Source organism: Rhincodon typus, chromosome 9, assembly GCF_021869965.1.
Source record: "Rhincodon typus isolate 14 chromosome 9, sRhiTyp1.1, whole genome shotgun sequence".
Classification (NCBI taxonomy): Eukaryota; Metazoa; Chordata; class Chondrichthyes; order Orectolobiformes; family Rhincodontidae; genus Rhincodon; species Rhincodon typus.
Genome location: NC_063340.1, coordinates 85,623,294 through 85,639,719, shown reverse-complemented (window position 1 = coordinate 85,639,719; position 16,426 = coordinate 85,623,294). Strand labels below are relative to the sequence as shown.

The 16,426-nt window shown below is 44.0% G+C and overlaps 1 long non-coding RNA gene across 2 annotated transcripts; it reads left to right on the top strand.

Annotated features, from left to right (window-relative positions):
* Positions 1-4,357: 4,357 nt before the first annotated feature.
* On the top strand, positions 4,358-14,132 carry LOC125484096. Of its 2 annotated transcripts, none has more exons than XR_007262945.1 (3): positions 4,358-4,620; positions 10,575-10,659; positions 13,966-14,132. It is a non-coding gene; the product is annotated as an uncharacterized LOC125484096 (long non-coding RNA). The 2 variants fall into 2 exon arrangements; XR_007262944.1 differs by having other exon boundaries at positions 13,953-14,132.
* The last annotated feature ends 2,294 nt before the right edge of the window (positions 14,133-16,426 follow it).

Here is a 16,426-nt window from a genome sequence, read left to right as displayed (position 1 = left end):
TTGTGCGAATGTGTGCATTTGCGTGTGTGTGTTTGTGTACACGTGTGTGTGCCCTTGTATGTGTGTACGTGTGTGTCAGTATGCATGTGTGTGACTGTGTGTGTGTGTGTACATGTGGGTGGGTGTATGCGTGTGTATCGGGTGGGTGTTATGTGTTGTTGTGCGTATGTGTAAGGATGGGTATGAAAGGAGATTAGAGTTTTAACTAATAGAGTCATATGTCAATGCTTCATACCTGTTTACTGTTGCTAGGGTCTACTTATTTATAATAGATAGTAACTTTCGTTCAGTACAGAACCTGGTCCATGATTTTTCTCAGCCTGGGTCTGAAAGACAAGGAAGTAGGAGAATTTTGTGTGCTTCTATAAAATCTTTAACTTTTATGATGACTCCAGGATTGGTGAGGTTTGATTTCTAGTGCGTGGCCTCAGTGAGGCGTAGCAACAGCCCCTTCGACTGGCTTCGGAAAGAGGACTGGTGACAGCACCCTAACCCTCAATAAACCATCAGGAGTTACCCTGGCATCACAGAACATTATAACACTTCCTTTCCCTGGAAGAACACCATTCATCATTCTAGGACCGCTTTTGTGGACAGATCCCAAGATTTTTTATGGGGATCTTCCACCCCAGCTCTGAAAATGATTTCTTGTGGTGTCTAATCTCTACAGGGGCTTATTCGTTTCATTTCGGAATTACACTGCTCTCGTGGGTCTAATTAATTAATGAGGTTGCAGTTCAGAAGAAGACCATTTCTTGAGAGACCTGCTCAGTTGAAGACGTTCACCTTTTCCATCATTCGCCCTGCAGTGCTTTTCTTTTCAACTATCCACCTAATTCCCTTTTGAAAGCTCCTATTGGATAGCCCTTTCATGCAGCGCATTCCAGATCAACACAACTTACTGTGTGACAACTCCTCATCTCACCCTTCGTTCAGTGAGAAAGTAAGAGATAGGAGACAGTGTGGACCATTCAGCCCCTCGAACCTGCTCTGACATTCAATAAAAGCCATGGTTGATCTGATTGTAGGCTCAACTGCACTTTACTGCCTGTCCCCATAACCTTTGTGTTCTGAGGAAGGGTCACCAGACCCGAAACGTTAACTTTGTTTTCTCCTTCACAGATGCTGCCAGACCTGCTGAGCAACTTTGTTTTTGTTCCCAAGGCTGCTCAATAGCCTGTCCAGCCCAGCATTGAACCCATCCTCCACTGCTCTCTGTGGAAGACGTTTCTATGAAAATCTTAGCAACCCTCTGAGACAAAGAAATCATTTCTTTTCTCTGTCTTAAGTGGGTGACCCCTTATCCTAAAACTGTATGGCTTAGCTCAAGGCTCATCCACAAGCTTCTCAGCATTTACCCTCCATCATGATCCCAGCTGATGTTGCTACTGGATAAGTCTGATCCCAGACTGATATATTTAAGCAAAGATGGAGGTAGTTCAGAGAAGGTTCACTAGGATGACTCCCAATAGGGAGGGATTGACTTATGAACAAACATTAAGCAGGTTGGGATTCTACTCACTGGAGTTGAGAAGAATGAGAGGTGATCTCACTGCAATATTTAGGATTCTTAAGGGGCTTGACAGGGTAAATGCTGAGAGGATGTCTCCCCTCTTGGGAAAGTCTAGGACCAGAGGGCATCATTTTAGAATGTAGGGGCACTAATTTAAGACTGAGATGAGGAGGAATTTCTTCCCTCAGACAGTTGTGAGTCTGTGGAACTCCTTGCCACAGAGAGCTGTGGGGGCAGAGTCCTTGTGTCTATTTAAGGCTGAGACAGATAGATTCTTGATCAGTCGGGGAATCAAAGGTTACAGGGAAAGAGCAGGAAAGTGGAGGTGAGGAATGTGAGTTCAGCTATGATCCTACTGAATTATGGAGCAGGCTCGGTGGGCCGAACAGCCTACTCCTCTTCCAATTTCTCATGGTTATGACCCATGGTTGTCGTTGATAGATCATGTTTTTTAAAAAAAATTAATGCGGTGACCACTGAGACATAATCACTCAAGGCTGCAGATATTCTTTAACTAAAACAGCTTATTTGCGGAAAAGGAGAAAAAAATAAAATCACGCCATCTGAAAATAGAAAACAGTTTAGAAAAATCTTAATGTGGAGCTTAGACTTTCTCAGCTTCCAATTACCTGCAAAGTTCTAAGTAAACACTCCTGTTGTTTACAAGCTACACAAACTAACATTTTACTAAATTGGCTTATTGCCTGATCTTTTCTTGTTTCAAACTGAAACTATACTGTGCTCATGACACCAGTTAGATCTCCTGTGAAATACTCAAAAACGTCCAGTCTCTAGGTTTCCAAATTTCTTAGACATTTTGAATTAAGCCATGATTCCAGGAAGACTGGCCAACCTCTCATGCACCTTCTCTGAGCTGATTCGAATGTGAGGAATTAAATAAAGAGACCAGAATTGCACACAGTACTTTTAGGTTCAGTTTCAGGATGCCTGAGTTCTGACTGCCTAAGCAAATCATCTTCATCCAGCTCAAGGAAGGCAATCAAATGAGAGAAGGACAAAATAGGTGTTCCAAAGACTTCCTGAAGGTTTTCCTCAATAAATAGATGTCAAAGTTGGGAGACTCTCATTTGGAAGAATCTGACTTGGAGTAACCTCTTATATGACGTGATTCTTCCACCACCCAGCGGCTTGGAACAGAAATTGGAGAAAGGAATGTCAAGGATGTTGAGTCCAAAGTCTAATTCCACCTCCCAGAAACACAAATGTGTGGTTGGAGATACAGCTCTAGGATTGGGCCCATCATCCACATAAGGACCACAGAACCCATGACCAGTGGCAAGGGATTTTTGAGGTGGACAATCATACTCATTTGTGAGTGATTGACAATGACGATGATATCGTATCAATGTCATGTACAGTTGTAGCAAGACTTGTATACTTGATAGTGAAGTCAGGTACATGAAACAAAACCAGATCATTCTTCACTGGTTCTGACCATTCTGTCTAATTTTCTGAACTGCCACTTCTCTTCACAAAAATACAGGTTACAGATTGTGACGAAATGGAATTCTGCTGCTGTTGATGGCCCACATCACCTTCTGGAAGTCCAGTTTTGAGTTGCCAGATCTGTTTGAAACGTGTTCCAATTAGCACAGTGATAGTGCCACACAACACAATACAGGTTATCCTCAATATTAAAGATGAAGCCATAACTGTGTGGTAGTCACTTCTACTAATTCTGTCATGGAGCAACGTATCAGTGACCAGTGGATTGGAGACGTTAAGGTCAAGTATGGTTTTCCCTTACCACTTCCCACAGACCCAGTCCAGCAGCGATGTCATTTGGGACTCAACCAATTCGGTCAGTTGTGTCATGGACCAGACCAAAACCCCTGAGAAAAACCCCAGAAGATAGTGTATACCATAACATTTTCTTATTTTAAAGTTAGATGTAAGGTGTTGCGTTCCAGATGCAATTCAATTGGTCATACAACCGCATTTAAAGGAAAACACTCTTTATTCATCCACTGTAGTTAAAATACAACAAAAAAGAAGCAATTAGAATAACTTAACTCTAATGGAAAGCCTAACTAAATAATAGATACAGTACCAGTTACTAATTAACCGTTCCAATATGGTAACATCCCATAAACACGCCCTTGGCAAAAGGCAAATTCAGAAAACAGATTGTCTCACATGTAACTCCCGCAGCAGACAGAGAACCCCCAGCTTTTGGCTGCAACTGAGAGAGGGAAAAAAATAAATTCCATTTCTTCAAGGCCCTAATAGCAACTGCTGAAAGCTAAACTAAAGATCCTAGTTCTGTGGGAGTTTGACCCCACCCATTCAGGCTGCTTCTATTGTTCCAACTTTAAAAATAACCAAAAGCCTCACAAGCTGTTTACTCTAGTGTTTCTAGTAGACTGCTTGGTACTTCTGCCTTAAAACCGCTCTTCAAATAAAACACCAGGACAAACTAACCTCTTAAAGCCACGGTATTGTCACAGTTGTGGTACAAACAAGTTACTCCTAGTGATGGTCATTGAAATCCTCCACCTAGAGCACATTCTGTGCGCTAAGTGCCTTCAGCGCTTCCTCCAAGTGGGGTTCAACATGGAGGAGCCCTGGTTCATTAGCCAAAGGAGGACGCAATGTGGTAGCCAGCTGGAGGCTTCTTTGCCCATGTTGGTCTTCATACCATGAGACATCACGAGACGAATATGTTTCCCGCACAACAGCCAAAACGACAGTTTAGAAAGTATTTTGTCTTTTATAAAGTACCTTGACACACTGTGAAAAGTGTGATGTCAATGCAACTCTTTCTGTTCTACCCTGAACCCTCCTCCCCTCCCACAGTCATTTACCCAGTTCCTTTGAATGCTATCGATCCCACTTTGAGCTTTCATCTGGCCACACAGCTCAGCATCATCAGGGAAGTTATTTCTGAGAAATCCTCCCCCTCTCTGTGTTATTTATGAGCCGTGTGAACTGCAGAATGTCTGGAACAGACCCCCGTGGATTGTCACTAGTCACCACTCATCCTTACAGAGCCAAATCTATTGATCTCTCTTCATGGGAGCAACTGACTCATACCCTCACTCCCCGACGAGTGAAACACAAAAATAGAAGCTGTAACCTTTTCGAAGGTGAGTCAATTTCTTTTGACAAGGTAGACGTGACTCTTTACTCACTTGCTCTTAAAGAAGCACTATGTTGGCTCTCACCTGGTTTCTTGCTTCTTTCACTTCGAGCAGTTATTTTTTAATCTTGTTGCTTTATCCTTCTCCATTTCCTGTGACTGGCTCAAAGTACATTGTGGTCTCGTTATCATATTATACGCCAGAGCAAAAAAATAGCATGTCATCTGTACAAGCAGCAGGTATGACCCAGTTTGCCAAGTGCCAGGTAAAAGGCAGCTACCAGTCCCATTACACCAGATCACCATAACAACCCAACTAACCAATTAAAGGGGCCGGCAAATCATCCCACAGCTAGGGCTGGCATTGGGGCAGTGCCAGTCTTGTTGTAAAACAGAAAATGAACTGAACTGGCATTCACGTAGCACCTTCCACGACCTCCTGGCAGTCTACTATGTTTCGTTGCTGATAAAGTGCTTTCTCTCACCAGGGACAATAGTGTCTGTGAAGCTGGGGAGCTCAGGAGCAGGCTGAGGTAATGGTGAACACCCCATTCCCCCTTTGTCCCATCTCAGCTCACAGTAAGGTTTGATTGCTGCACTACTGGCTCACAAGATAAACGGTAGGTAGGGGTTTGTAATTCCCTCCCCAGCGTTACTTTTTGTAGAGCAACTTTTGCACTCAAGGGACCAGTTGTAACAAAAGCAGCAACATCTCAATCAAATAATTATCTGTCAACTACTTCTCATTTGTAACACAGAGCCTGAACCCTTGTTGGAAAGAGCTGAAAAATGCTGCAATTCTTTATCCTATCCCCAACAGGACAAACGCAAGAAGACCAAATTTCAAAATGATTGCAGTGGTTTGCACTACAGGAGGAAAGGGCATTGATTGATTGGCACATCCACTCTGATTGGCCTGTGGCAATGTCTTGACCGGTCAGAGTCAACTTACCAACCAATCACCGGCCTCTTTACCTGCAGTATAAGTTGCTGCGAACATTTAATATTTGGCATTCTTGCAATTGTCCTGATGAGTATCAGACAAAAATCTCCAGCAACAGACTCCAGATTCAAGATGGCACTAACACAGGGCGCTTTTTTGTGGGCTGTCTATGGCAGATCTTATTCTCACATTTCTTACAATCGTCCTGCACTTTGAAACCTCAATTCTAAGTCTGTAAAATTATTCACCTCCTGTGCAGCTGTAACCTTGCATGCTTCGCTCTGTCTAAGCACCCTATGATCTGTATGTCCTTGTTTGCTATGATCTGCCTGTACTGCTCACAAAACAAAACTTTTCACTGTACTTAGGTACATGTGACAACAATAAATCACATTAAATGTATGTTTTCAGCAATAATTCCCCTTGACTAAATTCTTTTATCATGGAATAGAACCCCAAAAGTGTGGAAGCAGGCCATTCAGCCCAACATGTCCAGACTGACTCTCTGAAGAGTATCCCATCTGGACCCAGTCCCCTACCCTATCCCTGTAACTCTGCAATTTCCCATAGTTAATCCACCTAACCTACACATCCCTGGACACTATTGGCAATTCAGTTTGGCAAATCCAACTAACATGTGCACCTTTGGACTCTGGGAGGAAACCCACCCGGACACGGGGAGAACTTGCAAACTCCGCACGGACATTCGCCCGAGGGTTGAATTGAACCCGGGTCCCTGGCGCTGTGAGGCAGCAGTGCTAACCACTGATCCACAGTGCCACCCCATTGTCATTAATACTTATGACATTTTACTGTTCTTTTTAATAAGACAAAAAGGTTTTTGCAGATCTACCTTATTGACAGTGGGGTGCAGTGGGACTAATTGGATAGCATTTCAAAGAGCCAGCACAGGTACAATTGGCCAAAAGGTCTCAATCAAGTCTGTAACATTCTGCTGATGTATCATTTTGAGATGTTTAAATTGGTTCAATACACCGTTCCCTCCACATCACATCAGCGTTTTAACTGGGCTCCATATGTAAGGGCAATTGTTATATTAGCCTCCAGTGATGCGGCTTGAAATTGTCAGAAACAGACACTTTGGAGTGAGTCCTGTTACTTCGTGGCACCTTTAAGTTCGTTCCAAATCCGAGTCCATCTTTGAAGCTGTCTCTTCCGTCTGTGTTTGGAAAGGCTAAGGCAGAGTAAGGCCTGCACTCTTTCACGACTGTTGCACCGGTAATTAGAGTATGTCAACACAATTAACTGCTCGGCTGTGTCCAATAAAGGGAGCAAGTCATGTTACAGGACCCCCCCACCACTTCCCCCCCCCCCCCCCCCCCCCGCCACCCCCCCCCCCCCCCCCTACCCCGCTGCGTGCTCCATTCTTCGGTCGCAAGATCAGGTCTTGAAGGAATTGAACAAATGTATCAAAACTCTTTAGGATGTTATCTAAGGCCCACGAAATGGGCCTTCCTCTTACAAAGTGTCAGGCATAAGCAAGAGTCATTAAGACTGAGATGCTTCGAACTCTCAAACTCTGAACCAAAGTGCTCACTGGAAGCAATTTCACAGCGAGACTTATTTTCCTCCTACTCAGGATTTACCAGAACAGAAACTCACTGTGGACAGTATTTCCTGGGCTGTCTCTTATGTACCTTGTTCAATGTTCAGCTCTTATGGAGAACTGAACATCTGTCGCAGCTGCTGATACAGAATCCCAGTCCTTCTTTGAAAGTATTTACTTTACTTAAGGAAAGATATAATTTCATTGGAGGCAGTTCAGAGAAGGTTCACTAGGATGATCCCTGCTATGGAGGGATTGTTTTATCAGCAAAGATTCAACAGGTTGGGACTCTACTCACTGGAGTTTACAAGAATGAGAGGTGATCTCTTTGAAACATGCAGTGTTCTTAAGGGGCTTGACAGGGTAAATGCTGAGAGGATGTTTCCCCTCATGGGAGAGTCTAGGACCAGAGGGCATAGTCTCAGAATAAAGGGACACCCATTTAAGACTGAGATGAGGAGGAATTTCTTCCCTCAGAGGGTTGTGAGTCTTTGGAACTCCTTGCTACAGAGAGCTGTGGGGGCAGAGCCCTTGTGTATACTTAAGGCTGAGATAGATGGCTTATTGATTACGCAGGGAATCAAGGGTTATGGGGATAGGGTTGGAAAGTGGACATGAGGAATGTTGGATCAGCCATGATCGCATTAAATAATGGAGCAGGCTCGAGGGTCCAAACAGCCTTCTTTTGATCTTCTGTTCTCAAATTATACAGTAGATTCTTTTACGTAGTGGGGCAGATGTAACCTTGGTTTACAATATCATCTGAAGTACAGCACCTCTGACAGTGCTGCCTTCAGTACTGCCCTGGAGAGTCAGATTAAATATTGTCTCTCTAAACCTAGGTTTAATCTATCAAAATATGGGCATAAGGTCTCATTCAGTTTTACTCGAGAAGAAGCGCGAAAACTCTACCTTGGCTGCAATAAACCTAAAAGAAGTCAGTAGCCAGCATATCAATCATTGGAAAAGGTAGGAAAACCCAGCCAGCAGTACAGAGATTCAGTATTACATAGGCACAGATTTAAAGAGATTGAAAGCAGTAAATCATAGCAATCAGCAATGCAATTTAAAGCTGTGGTGAAGAATTCTATAGTTTGACAGAAATATTGAGTTCAATAGGCCAGCAAATTAAAAAAAAAATGCTGCTACATTGATGTGGTACAGAGTCTACCTTTCTCTTATCAGCAGAACATTACGTCTTGCAGACATCCTTTGCATTTGCCCTTCCAGGAATATATTTAAAAAAGGGGTTAGAAAGGGTGTCAGCCCTGAACTGTGCGTACTAATGGGAGAATGTGTGCTGGTAACTGAGATAGCATGTAAAATAGCCTGTGTTTGTGGCTTAGTGTGCTGTGAAGACCATCATCGAAGGACCACTCACTCGTCACCCCTGCATCACAGGTAAAATGACAAACTCACTCTATTCGCTAGACAACAACTAGCCAGTATGCCAGACAGGCTCCTCTTACTCTTGAGTGCTGCCAGCCACCATCAAATAGAAACGTGACAAAAGCTTTATAATTAAATTGGAAAGCCAAGATTCCTGAAATCGATCATTCGACCAGCAACATTCCATTCTCTATTATTCATGAACCATACAGAGAGACTGAGCCGTATATTGTTAATTTTTTCAGACTCACTTCTTAATCCTAACCATTGTGTCTGTGTGTTGTCTTGTTCTTTCTTTTCATATTGAATATTTAATAAACCTCACCCTTTTGTTACCACAAGAAACTCTGGTAGAATTTACAACAATGGGAAAGGGAGGAGAGAGCAGCGTGGGAATAGAGAGAATATCAGGAAACACAACAGGAAAGGGGATATGAACAAAAACAGCTCAAGCTGAGGAGCAGGACCATGATCGTGTCCCATGAAAACACCACTAGCTCAGCCTTAAGGATAAAAGCACTTGGTTCACTCATTTAATTACTCTGTCTGAGGAGGCAGGGGTGGTCTTTCTGTCTTGCAAGCAGGTAGCAGAGCGGTTAAAGTGGCCAGTTTAACACCGGTCTTTATTTCTGCAGAGAATGTTTTCAGGGAAAGCACATGAAGTTTGCCTCCTCTCCCCTGAAGAAAGTGCCACCAACTATGACACAGTTAAAAAACATGTATACCAGTTAGTGCAGGAGATGTTCTGTTGCAAATTCTATCCTGTCAGGATAGGTAAAATTGCCATTGTCTCAGATGACCATAGGCTAGTCTCTTATTAGAGAAAGAGACACAATCAGGGATGGTTTAACCCAAGGGGTGACATTCTGAAGGCAAAGCATTCATTTGTAACCTCACCTGGTGCAGGAATTGAACCTATACTGTTGGCATCAACAGGCATTGCAAACCAGCCATCCAGCTAACTGAACTAACAAACCCCCAGCCTCCAGGCCATGTCCTGACCTGCAACTTGAAAAGATCAAGCAGCTCACTTTTGACCACTGGGTATGGGCACTTGAGACAATGGCCCGGACAATGGGGAGGCAATGGCCTAGTGGTATTATCACTGGACTGTTAATCTGGAGATCCTGATAATGTTCTGGGGACCTGTGTTTGAATCCTGCCATGGCAGATGGTAGAATTTGAATTCAATAAATATCTGGAATTAAGAATCTAATGATGACCATGAGTCCATTGTCCATTGTTCATTGTTGGGGGGAAAGACCCATCTGCCCTTCAGGGAAGGAAACTGCCATCCTTACCTGGTCTGGTCTACATGCAATTCCAGACCCACAGCAATGTGGTTGATTTTTAACTGCCCTCTGGACAATTAGGGATGGGCAATAAATGCTGCCTCACCAGCAATACCATCATCCTGTGAATAAATAAAGGAAAAAAAAATAGTGGTATTCAATATCGATGGTCAGGGATAATGGAAGGTGAAGGAATCAGACCTGGATCCTGCTCATGTTCAGTGTGAGAGGTTGTGGGCACTGGTTTGATATGGACACCATCCTCCTGTAGTCAAATGGACTGCCTGTGATTGGCACTGTCAGGCAGGGAGGCATTGCCTGAGTTATTGGATGGGGGTGGGTGTTTACAAAATCTACACAGACTCCCCCATCCCTGCCAATTTTGGATGTCGGGGAGGGGGGGTGGGGTTGGAGCGGCGGGGAACAGGACCAGAACGTTTGTTTCTGCTTTTTTGGTGACCATGTGATACGTTTCCTTCCTACAAATGACCTTTTATCCTTCAAGCCAAAAAAAAAGTCCACTCAGAGAGGGAAAGAGCGAGAAACAAGATCTGCATTTCGAAGGCACAGCCAACACATTCTGCTGAACACTGTGACAGACCAGATCTATTAATAGAGCTGTGTACTGTGTTCTTCAGAAACTTAGAGTAACAAATACCAAACATCAGCAAGTACTGATGGTACATGACCACTGCTTCCTTCCTGTCCCCTCTCCTCTCCTGGCTCCAAGGCAATTATCTTTCCTGACACATCTTCTCATCTTTCCATAGAGTGGGAGCAAGAGGAGGAACATAAACCCCATTCTCCCCATCACTGACCAGACCAACAATCACTCTTCAAGTCTACAGTTTGCGAGTAAGTGTGAGCTGAATAGTACACAGGAAAAAGCAGACATCCCAAACCAATGCTACCCTCAACTGATGCCCAAAAGCCTATGTTGGTTTTATAATGAGGAGCAGTGAATAATCTGAAGCACTTCCAACACATGCCAGCATGTGATCGCAGCCATGCAAAACAGGAGCAAGAGTGGACCATTCAGCCCATCAAGGCTGCTATGCCATTCCGTAAGGTCATGACTGAAATGCTTGTAGCCTTAAATTCTGTATTCTTCACTTACTTCCCTCCCATTAAACCTTAAATGCCTTTGTTGATCATTGATCTGTCTAACTGTGGAGGCAATAGCCTTGTGGCATTATCACTAGACTATTAATCTAGAGATTAATGGGTTCAAATCCTGCCGCGGCAGATGGAGGAATTTGAATTTAAAATAGAATTTGAATAGAACCCTGGAATGAAGAATTTAATGATGACCGCGAATTGTTGATTATCAGGAAAAGCCCATCTGGTTCACTAATGTTCTTTCAGGAAAAAAAGCTACAGGACTAACCATGTAACTCCAGACCCACAGTAATTTGGTTGACCCTTAACAGCGTTCTGGGATGGCTAATAAATGCTGGCCTAGCCAGCGACACCCTCAACCAATGAATGAATGAAGAAACTCAGCCTCAAATGTGTTTGATGACCAAGCCTGCAAAATCACAGAAGGGTTACAACATAGGAGGAGGCCATTCAGCCCCTTAGTGTTGGCCTTTCAAACGAGCAGCTCCTGCGGTTTGGGATAGGGAAATCCAAGAACTGACAGCCAAAGCTTGTTCAAAGAGGTAGCTCTTATAAAGAGTTGTGAGTGAGGGTTTAACAAGGGAATTCAAGAGCTTGGAGCTCAGGCCACCAAAGATACAGCCTGTAGCCAGGGAGAAACAAAATTCATGGGATGAGGGCATCACTGACTGGGCCAGCTTTTATTTCTAATTGCTCAGAGGGGTGTTAAGACTCAACCACTTTGCTGTGGGTCTGGAGTCACATTGCAGGTCAGACTGGGGAAGGATGGCAGCTTCCTTCCCAAAAGGACATTGGTGAACCAGATGGATTTTTCCAACAATTGACAATGGATTCATGGTTATCATTGGACTCTTTTTTGTTGAATTCAAGTTCCACCATCTGTCATGGCAGGATTCAAACCCAGGTCCCCAGAATATTACCAGGGTCTCTGAGTAAGGGTCACCGGACCCGAAACATTAACTCTGATTTTTTCTTCACAGATGCTGCCAGACCTGCTGAGCTTTTCCAGTAACTTCTGTTTTTGCTTTGGATTAATGGTCCAGCAATAATACCACTAAGCCATCACCTCCCCCAGTTCAAAAAGCCAGAATGGAAAGAAAGGAGAAATTTCCGAGGGTTGATTGCCTAGAGGAGACTAGAGAGATAGTGAAGGGCAGGGTCGTGCAGGAATGTGAAAATAAATGTGTGGGTTTTCAAACTGATGCAGTGCTAGACTGGGAGGCACAAGCTAAGGTGCCATGTGAAGTGACATTTCCTCTGTGCCCATCATTCTCAAAATCCTGTGCCATCCATAGTGGGTCCAAGTTTCACATTGTTCAGCATTAAACCAAGGTATTACAGTCTGGATAGAGACAGGATTCAACATTAGACATTAGCACTGTCACAGGTAACAGACAGAGACAACAGTACGGTGATAATTCATCTAAAGTAGCAATCAAGTGGCCCAAGCTATTGTTCTGAGGTCATGTGTTCAAATCCTACCTTCAACAAGGATGTTAAATCCTTCCTGCTCATTTTGCAACGTCCTCCAAAATGAAGATCCACCACAAAAATGCAAGCTATTGTTCTGTCCTGAAACTTAAAAGAAAATGCCTATTTATTTGTTCCCACAAAGACCACAGCCCTTTAAAATTCTGCAAGAAATCCTCCCAGCTCTGCAACAACAAGATATTTTGTGAACTTCTTCAGCAATGACTGTTGGAGCTTACTGAAGGGACAAGGGCAGCAGATACATGGGAGGACCACCCTCTGCAAGTTCCCCTCCAAGCCACTCACCTAATTCCTGCAGTGTGGAAACAGGCCATTTGGCCCGTTGAGTCCATACCAACTGTCTGAAGACCATCTCATCTAGACCCATTCCCTACATTTCCCATAGCCTGTACATTGCTGGACACAATGGACAATTTTAGCATAGCCAGTCCACCTAACCTACACATTTTTTTGGGTCTGTGGGAGGAAACCCACACAGACACAGGAAGAATGTACAAACTCCATACAGACAGTGTCCTGAAGCTGGAATTGAACCCAGTGTGAGGCAGCGGTGCTATCCACTCAGCCACCGTGCCTCTCCATCCTGGATTGGAAATATATTGCTGTTCGTTCAATGTCACTGAACCAAAATCCTGGAACTCCATCTCTCAAGGATTGTGGGTCTACCTACAGCACATGGACTGCAATTCAGCTCATCACCACCTTCTTGATGGATAGGCAATAAGTTTGCCTTGCCAGAGATGTCCTCATCCCATGAAAGAATAAACTAAAAGGGTGGCACAGTGGTTAGCACTGCTGCCTTACAGCACCAGGGACCCAGGTTCAATTCCACCCTCGGGTGACTGTCTGTGTGGACTTTGCACATTCTCCCCATGTATGTGTGGGTTTCCTTTGGGTGCTACGGTTTCCTCCCACAGTCCAAAGATGTGTAGGCTAGGGTAGATTGACCATGCTAAATTGCCCCGTACTGTTCAGGGATGTGTAGGTTAGGTGGGTTATAGGGGGACGGGTCTGGGTGGGATGCTCTGAGGGTTCGTGTGGACTTATTGGGCCAAAGGGCCTGTTTTCACACTGTAGGGATTCTATGAAAATAAAACAGAATCACAACGTGGTGGTTTGAGATGTTTACTTTGTAATTAAGGACGCTAAGTGGAGCCTAACTGATGTGCAGGTCTGTGATGATGAGGTCTAGATGGAGTGAATTTAAAGGTCTTACTCCTTTTGGCCCATAGGCAAGAAACATGGATTTAGGGTAAAATTTGGGAGGTTTGAGGGGTACCTTTTCACTGAGGTAGTGGTTGGAATCTGAAGCTTGCTGCTTCAGCAGTATGGGTAGAAATCTCCATCACGTTTAAACAAACACTTGGATACATTTGAAGTGGCATAACCTACAAGTCGGAGCTGGGAAGTGGGATTAGGCATGGCTAATTCTTGGTCAGTGCAGTGTTGTGAATTCTTGTGACTCTATAAACAATAGATGATTGTTATGAATGGTGCATCTGAAAATCTTCAGAAACAGCCACCTGATATCATGTTAGGTTTTTCTTTCAGATGTGAAAGTACCCAACACACATAAGGATTGGGAATGAAAAACGTGGGGCTTTCTTTGAAGATATGGCTCGTTACAGACAACATTCAAAGGGAGTTACACGCAGTACATCTGACCTTGAGTACTGCTTTGAGAATGGCTGGCCAGTACAGCATTGGACTAATACAGCATACCCTGTTGAGGTAAATAATGATTTACTGCAGTTTGATACACCACATTAAAGTTATATACCTCTCATATTACAACAGTGGTCTTCAGACTGAATAAGGGACTATTCTGGAGCTATTCGATTTGATTTATTATTGTCACATGTATCGAGATGCAGTGAAAAGCACTGGATTTGTTCTTTTCTAGATGAGCATTTTTTCAAAATCATCCTTTATTTATATTTACAGCTCACCTTTTAAGGGTTGTGTTTCTCAACACATAAATATGTGCCTGCTCGGCTAAGGTCGGAATGATTTGCCAGAGGATTCCCAAAACAAGAGTGGCTGCACATTAAACAAACATCCTTCCCAGTGAAACAGAGTGCAATCATATTGCGTAGCTGTCTCTTGATATTATGGCAGGGGTCATTATTGAAGGGGAATCCTCTATATCCAAGCAGAATGTTGAAGTTCTATGTTCAACCATGTGGAGTGATCCCTCCAACCATCCCCACCTTCAGAAGGAAGGAACCTGCATGGTATGAAGGCAATTTCCAATAACGTTCATTCAATCCAAATGACACCAGAGAGGCATTGGGAAGACTGGACAGAGAATCATGGTGGTCAAGTAGCTATCGTTCTGCTGAGGCTGTCAACTGTTGGGAAACTATACAGGCTGTAATATTCTGCATCTTGGTTTGCAATGCAGAATGGCACCAACAGTATGGGTTCAACTGGCTAAGGTTACCATGAAAGACTCTCCTTCTCACCCTCCACCCTCACCTGAGGCACGGTGACCCTCAGGAAGAACCACCACCAGTCATCTCTCTCTCTAATGAGAGAACAGCCTTACAATGCTGTAGGACTTTGGCAGCTTTAACTTTTTACCATTGAGTTGCCTGACTGGGGCAGTGCTTATCTGTTTGTTGTTGCTGTAATGTTCTATTCTCCAACACAAATATCCCTGAAGAGTTGATTTGGAACTCACATACTTTCCGCTCATAGGCCTCCGCTGTCAAGCAGAAATCATGACCCCAGAAATGGAGGAGTGACTGAGAGGCACCAGCAAGTGCGTGGGAGTCTTCCTCAAAAATATTCTGGGTTACGTAACAACATTTTCACAAACAAAATGTTCAGTTCCTCATCAAAATATCTCTAGCAAGCCTTTATTTCCACCAACATCAAGGAGTGAAAGCTTTCAAAATCAAAATGAAAGGTTATCTCTTCAATTTCTCCTCCACGCCCTTTATGCCTCCACACCCCACACCCTGCCACAATATAGGCTGTATTCAGCACACTCATTCATTCTCACCCAGTCATAGTCCCCAGTATGACCTATCCTGCGTCTCCTTTCTGGTGCCCCAACAACACATTGTCAGCTGCTAACAGACCCCATTAGCAGCTATTGATTCTCACAGGCTGACTCTTACCCTTTCCTGTATCTGCCCACTGCTGTTCTCTCTGTCTGGGCTCCATCACCACCTATCGCTTACTCCTCACCTTCCGTCCGCCCCATCTTCAGCATCCAAATCAACCTTTTCCCAGCTACAATCAGTTCTGAGGAAGGGTCACTGAACCCAAAGCCTTAACTCTCCTTTCCCTCCATTGATGCTGCCAGACCTGCTGAGATTCTCCAGCAATTTGATTTTGTTTATGAATTCCACCATCTTTGATTTATCATTAAATTCTCCGTTCCATTGTGCAGTCCCAGTACCTCAGGCTTCAAAAGGAATTACGTTGCATTTATATAGTGACTTTCACAATGTCAGGATGATGGACAGCACTTGCTTTACCTCAACAAATCACAATTAAACAACTTTGTTGAAATGCTATGGCACCACAGGGATGATCAGACAAAATTTGACCAGAGACATATTGATTTATTTTTGCTAGGGACATAGTTGTTGCTGGCCAGGCTGGTAAACAGGCCCCATTGTGAGGTGAGTGGCTGGAGTCCCTCTCGCTATCTCTCTGTCTTGGGATGAGCTTCATCATTCACAGTGAATGGTGCAGTATCACAGAGCACAGGGGCCGGTCGCCATTCAGCCCATTGTGACTGTACTTTCACTTGAGAAACATTGCAAGTCTATCACAACTCTCCAGTCCTTTGCCCATCCCCTGCCAATGTTTACAGCCAGATGTTGGCACAGTGGGATGCTCCACCCTGGAGCTCCTCTGCTACGACTGTTCTTTTTCTTTCTTTGCCTTTTCTGTCTCTGTTTCTAGCAGTCCCTGACCAGTGTGAGGGGAGGTGAGTCCCTGAGCAGCGTGAGGGGAGGTGAGTCCCTGAGCAGCGTGAGGGGAGGTGAGTCCCTGA